Genomic DNA, 7,500 nt, shown 5'->3' on the forward strand with positions numbered 1-7,500 from the left:
GGATCAGACAAACACGGACCACTGGACATACCAGAGACGGGATCAGACAAACACAGACCACTGGACATACAGAGACGGGATCAGACAAACACAGACCACTGGACATACCAGAGGTGGGATCAGACAAACACAGACCACTGGACATACCAGAGACGGGATCAGACAAACACAGACCACTGATATACCAGAGACGGGATCAGACAAACACAGACCACTGGATATACCAGAGGTGGGATCAGACAAACACGGACCACTGGACATACCAGAGACGGATCAGACAAACACAGACCACTGGACATACCAGAGGTGGGATCAGACAAACACGGACCACTGGACATACCAGAGACGGGATCAGACAAACACGGACCACTGGACATACCAGAGGCGGGATCAGACAAACACGGACCCCAGGACATACCAGAGGCGGGATCAGACAAACACGGACCCCAGGACATACCAGAGGCGGGATCAGACAAACACGGACCCCAGGACATACCAGAGGCGGGATCAGACAAACACGGACCCCAGGACATACCAGAGGCGGGATCAGACAAACACGGACCCCAGGACATACCAGAGGCGGGATCAGACAAACACGGACCCCAGGACATACCAGAGGCGGGATCAGACAAACACGGACCCCAGGACATACCAGAGACGGGATCAGACAAACACGGACCACTGGACATACCAGAGACGGGATCAGACAAACACGGACCACTGGACATACCAGAGACGGGATCAGACAAACACAGACCACTGGACATACCAGAGGTGGGATCAGACAAACACGGACCACTGGACATACCAGAGGTGGGATCAGACAAACACAGACCACTGGACACACCAGAGGTGGGATCAGACAAACACGGACCACTGGACATACCAGAGGTGGGATCAGACAAACACGGACCACTGGACATACCAGAGACGGGATCAGACAAACACAGACCACTGGACATACCAGAGGTGGGATCAGACAAACACGGACCACTGGACATACCAGAGATGGGATCAGGCAAACACAGACCACTGGACATACCAGAGGTGGGATCAGACAAACACAGACCACTGGACATACCAGAGGTGGGATCAGACAAACACAGACCACTGGACATACCAGAGGTGGGATCAGACAAACACGGACCACTGGACATACCAGAGGTGGGATCAGACAAACACGGACCACTGGACATACCAGAGGTGGGATCAGACAAACACAGACCACTGGACATACCAGAGGTGGGATCTGACAAACACAGACCACTGGACATACCAGAGGTGGGATCAGACAAACACGGACCACTGGACATACCAGAGATGGGATCAGACAAACACAGACCACTGGACATACCAGAGGTGGGATCAGACAAACACAGACCACTGGACATACCAGAGGTGGGATCAAACAAACACAGACCACTGGACATACCAGAGGTGGGATCAGACAAACACGGACCACTGGACATACCAGAGGTGGGATCAGACAAACACGGACCACTGGACATACCAGAGGTTGGATCAGACAAACACGGACCACTGGACATACCAGAGGTGGGATCAGACAAACATGGACCACTGGACATACCAGAGGTGGGATCTGACAAACACAGACCACTGGACATACCAGAGGTGGGATCAGACAAACACGGACCACTGGACATACCAGAGGTGGGATCAGACAAACACGGACCACTGGACATACCAGAGGTGGGATCAGACAAACACAGACCACTGGACATACCAGAGGTGGGATCAGACAAACACGGACCACTGGACATACCAGAGGTGGGATCAGACAAACACGGACCACTGGACATACCAGAGGTGGGATCTGACAAACACGGACCACTGGACATACCAGAGGTGGGATCAGACAAACACGGACCACTGGACATACCAGAGGTGGGATCAGACAAACACGGACCACTGGACATACCAGAGGTGGGATCAGACAAACACGGACCACTGGACATACCAGAGGTGGGATCAGACAAACACGGACCACTGGACATACCAGAGGTGGGATCAGACAAACACAGACCACTGGACATACCAGAGGTGGGATCAGACAAACACGGACCACTGGACATACCAGAGGTGGGATCAGACAAACACGGACCACTGGACATACCAGAGGTGGGATCAGACAAACACGGACCACTGGACATACCAGAGGTGGGATCAGACAAACACGGACCACTGGACATACCAGAGGTGGGATCAGACAAACACGGACCACTGGACATACCAGAGGTGGGATCAGACAAACACGGACCACTGGACATACCAGAGGTGGGATCAGGCAAACACAGACCACTGGACATACCAGAGGTGGGATCTGACAAACACAGACCACTGGACATACCAGAGGTTGGATCAGACAAACACAGATCACTGGACATACCAGAGGTTGGATCTGACAAACACGGACCACTGGACATACCAGAGGTGGGATCAGACAAACACGGACCACTGGATATACCAGAGGTGGGATCTGACAAACACGGACCACTGGACATACCAGAGGTTGGATCAGACAAACACGGACCACTGGACATACCAGAGGTGGGATCTGACAAACACGGACCACTGGACATACCAGAGGTTGGATCAGACAAACACGGACCACTGGATATACCAGAGGTGGGATCAGACAAACACGGACCACTGGATATACCAGAGGTGGGATCTGACAAACACGGACCACTGGACATACCAGAGATGGGATCAGGCAAACACAGACCACTGGACATACCAGAGGTGGGATCAGGTGTCTAAGAGGAGTAAGCATCCCCTGTCGACCGGTCACACCCGCCGTGAGCCCTATATCTTTATCAGATAAACGGAGTAATCCATTGTCAAAATCAGTGTGTAAAGAACTGCCTAACAATTGGTATGAAACACGTCAGACAGCATTTGTCCGAATGATAGGTTGTACTGGTAAACTAGATCGTTATAACAATTAGCATTTGAGAAATGCTGTTTCAAATGAGACTGTTGAAACCCCTGCAACATCAACTTATTTGTCAGTAGCTTGCCTTGATTTAAAAACTGATCATATGCAGAACAAGCTCTTGCACATCGAATCAGCTGAGAGACATAAACACCATATTAGGGTTGAAATGATTCACTGAAATATCAATATTGTTCATTATAATATAAACACTCAATTCACTGTTCAATTCTTTGCCTCAATCTTCAGTTCAATAAGTTTTTGAAATCAACCCATTGGACAGAGATGCCTGGAAGTCAAATGTTAGGTCTGCCATGCGTGCAGGAAACCAGTTACCTGGAAGGGAGCCCACTGCTGTGGAAGATGCACCTAATCCTGCACGTTAATCAAAATGCCGATGATGATGATGATGATGATGATGTGTTTGGGAAAATACATCGAGCTTGACCTGTACTTATCATTTTTACAAAATGAGGGACAAAATGGCGTCCAATAAGTCAGACTTTTGTTAGCCTCCAGTCTGACAAAAACAATAATGATCATAATTAGCTGAAACTGTAGAGCCAATAGGCATCTTGCCATTAGGCAGTTTGGAAACAGTTTACTTTTGAAATTGTGACTGTGAATCTTCATAATAAAATTTTTCTTCGAATTTATTACTGGTTTCTTGCATAAAATTATCATATTGAAAATACTGAATTGTTGTATAAGTATTGCAATCCATATTGTATCATGAACGGGGTGTATTGTTTCAGCCCTACACCATATGCAGGTGATAATGGAATATTGCTACATAAATATGGGAAGTTGACAATGGAGAAGCTGAAGTCACCCCATTTGTTATAAAGTTGAGATTTTACTTTGCCGTTAACAACTATTGTCAATAAAATATCTACATGTATGTCTGTAAATCTGTCTATAAGTATGTCTGTAAGTCTGTCTGTAAGTCGGTCTGTAAGTATGAAGCAGATGTGGAAGACTGAATGTTTTAGTATTTTTTGATATCATAAAATTACAGAATTATTCATATAAATAAATTCAATATTATTTAATACCAGTTTTCAGATAAGAGCTCTTCTGTGTAGGAGGTGCACTTATTGGGTACTTTGAATACTTAAGTGAGACAGATGATAAAATATATGAAATGCGGCTTCTGTTCAAATTGTAAATGTAAAAAATACACTATTGATCAAAATGTTTTACTAAAGGGAAAACATAAAAACAATGTCATATTTGCAATATTCTAGATATAAAAAGAATTTCCTGTAGGGTTAGGGTTAACTCTCTGAATACCTGTCATTTACTTAGTGCATATCAATCAAATTCAGGTGATGAAACTGCGTATGAAAAACTTCCTTATGCAGTGACGGGAACTTGTCCCACTCCCGTATGTAAACAAAATTTGGTGGAACATTAAGAAAAGTTTATTATTTTTCTCATTTTTTCTGAATTCTTGTAATCAATAAAAAAAAAAGAAAGAAATGTTGATAACAATATGTCAGGGTTCAAAATTAACTTTTTCAAGCACTAGTCTGTACGGATTATTGATGTTCACTAGTCTGTACGGATTATTGATGTTCACTAGTCTGTACGGATTATTGATGTTCACTAGTCTGTACGGGATTATTGATGTTCACTAGTCTGTACGGATTATTGATGTTCACTAGTCTGTACGGATTATTGATGTTCACTAGTCTGTACGGATTATTGATGTTCACTAGTCTGTACGGATTATTGATGTTCACTAGTCTGTACGGGATTATTGATGTTCACTAGTCTGTACGGATTATTGATGTTCACTAGTCTGTACGGATTATTGATGTTCACTAGTCTGTACGGATTATTGATGTTCACTAGTCTGTACGGGATTATTGATGTTCACTAGTCTGTACGGATTATTGATGTTCACTAGTCTGTACGGATTATTGATGTTCACTAGTCTGTACGGATTATTGATGTTCACTAGTCTGTACGGATTATTGATGTTCACTAGTCTGTACGGATTATTGATGTTCACTAGTCTGTACGGATTATTGATGTTCACTAGTCTGTACGGGATTATTGATGTTCACTAGTCTGTACGGATTATTGATGTCCACAAAGCATTTCACTAGTACGTCCGGTATATCATATTAAATGATCTTCATTTTATTCAGAACAATAGTATTTAATGAAACCAAACACATCACAGTTGCAAGCAATTCAGTTTCTGACACCTCCTACAGAAGAAAAAGACCACCATACTTTATTTTGCATTCACGATCTTCAGAAGCAATACAGTAACTTCCGAGTTGATCCTTTTATAAACGTCCATAAGTGCGTTCAATATCGATGTTCCCGTTGTTTTCGTGCTCAGTTCTTAGAGTCACAGGAGTTTGAAATTTTATCAATAAAGTCAATAAATTTCACTCGATTGACCAAGCCATGAGCTATAGTGTTACGAACTCCTGTGTTAGAGTCGCGAATGACGAGAATATGTGAGCACAAACGTGCTTGTTCTTAGAGTTCTTGCACCTCGAACCCATTCTCGTGATGCGTACTCGGAGTTCGGAATCGGCAAAAATTTGTACTTGTTCGAAGAACCGCGGTCTCGAACGGACTCTATGTGTTTGGAAGATCAAGATGTCATAGTCACGCAAACACTTAACCCTGCAGGTAATCGACCATAAGTTCAAACATCTAAGAGACTTGGACAAATCTTGCTAAAATCTTAACCAATTCAAGATTGATTTCCGGATTTTCACTAGTCCGTACAGACTAGTGCTATAGAGAGTTTACTAGTCCGACATGTTTTTTTTTACTAGTCTTGGACTTACGGACATGAGGTAATTTAGAACCCTGTATATGATAGGATATATATATGATATATTATGATCTATTGACCAATTATGGACCCACAAAAGGCAAATATACAAAGAACAGTTAATATGATTTACGACATACGAGAGACACACATGCACAGTATACAGGGCTGTCACTAGAAATTATTAAAGATGAGTCCTGGACTCGTGGTTTATAAGCAGCATGAGTCCCATGAATATTTAATGAGTCTTTTTCATGTAAGACAATTAAAATGGAAGCAGTACAAAACATCAATTTTAAGATTTATTTTTAATCATTCGCGACTTGGCCTCGGACGACTAATTGTCCACGCCAACAGAATTACTTCTTGAATCTCCTATCATATCACAACAACCCTATTCAATATTAAACTGCATTTTAATCAAATTATTATTGTGTCAGATGAAATAGATGCGTACTAGTTTTGTTTGCTGATGATATGTAAAACCTACCACAGTTTACAAACTATGCTACTTTCGATTCCATTTTTCTTAAGTACTACGAGTTTTACTTCTAAGTAAAATTATGATTTTTACTCTGAGTCTGTGACGCGTCTGTGGGACTCACCAATATCAAACAAACTTGCCTTCCAAATGAATTTTCTGCATCTAAGATTCTTGCGTTACTGACATCTAGGCAACGAAATTAAGGGGAAATACTCGCTGAATGCGAGTTAAATATTGAAATTGCGAGTGTAAAATCGCAAGTGATCGCAACTTTTTGTGAGTGAAAAAAAAACCCCGATCTTTTTTCCGGATTTCCTTGGTTTATTGGCTGTACTTTGAAGTTTACAATAATTTTGTCTTGTGTATAGTTAAATGCTTTACAGAATGAATATGCAAGTATTGAAAAAGTAAACGTGGATCAAATAAATAACGGTGGCCAAGGTCATCTCAGTCATTGATGTCGAAGATGGTCTATTTCATGCACACTTCGGGCGTTAAATAGCAAGCATGTTGACCTCGTCCGTATTTACATGAAACAACACATGAAAGTGTTTTTGTCATCGCTTCACGCGGTGTCCTTCTGTAGTCTATCGTCAAACATGTAGAGTTCGCGTTTTTTTTTCAACTAGAATTTTTTAGATGAAATTTCCAAAAGTTTAGAACATATAGATTGAATTGGTGCAAACAGTCTTCAAGATTTCAAACCGCATGATGTTGTAAATAGGTGGTAGGTCTCTGGACAGTGGACAGCGAGTTCGCTGCACAAGTGTACCCTATGACCCTCATCATGCACCAATGATACATGTATGTTGTCTGAAAATTCCTTAAATTTTAAATGAAAGAATTCTCATTTTATTTCTATTATTGCACTTTAAAGATTTTAAAAGATTTCCCCTATATTTTGATATAGATACATGTCTGTTTTCTTATATTCCTGTAAAACAGCAATCGATTGAAAAATGCTAGTAAAAGCTCAATTTTGGTAGTTGGAAAATAATCCATTAGCTAAACTTTGCTAGTAGTGAAAAAAGTTAATTTCGATCCCTGACATCCCAGGCATGTACACATATTTCACAAAGTTTTGTTTTAGTGTTAACAATAAGTATAAGGCATAATTGATATAAAGAATTTGGTGTTTATTTTAATATGGAGCAATCAATTTCTTGATTTCAATAATACTTTAGTTCCATTAGAATCAGGAGATTCTGCTGCAATTTTTTTTTTAAAAGTAGGGTACAATCACTATGTAACATTGTT

General features: G+C 41.7%; 1 protein-coding gene across 1 annotated transcript in view; it reads right to left on the minus strand.

Moving 5' to 3' along the window:
- The window catches only part of LOC125664542 (F-box only protein 42-like), a 14,234-nt gene that overhangs the window by 6,384 nt on the left and 350 nt on the right, over positions 1-7,500 (minus strand). Inside the window, exon 1 of the mRNA XM_056152865.1 lies at positions 7,423-7,500. This exon is cut by the window's right edge and continues 350 nt beyond it. The gene's annotated coding sequence lies outside the window, so the exon portion shown is untranslated. The remainder of the gene's footprint in view (positions 1-7,422) is intronic.

This window comes from Ostrea edulis, chromosome 1 (assembly GCF_947568905.1).
Source record: "Ostrea edulis chromosome 1, xbOstEdul1.1, whole genome shotgun sequence".
Classification (NCBI taxonomy): Eukaryota; Metazoa; Mollusca; class Bivalvia; order Ostreida; family Ostreidae; genus Ostrea; species Ostrea edulis.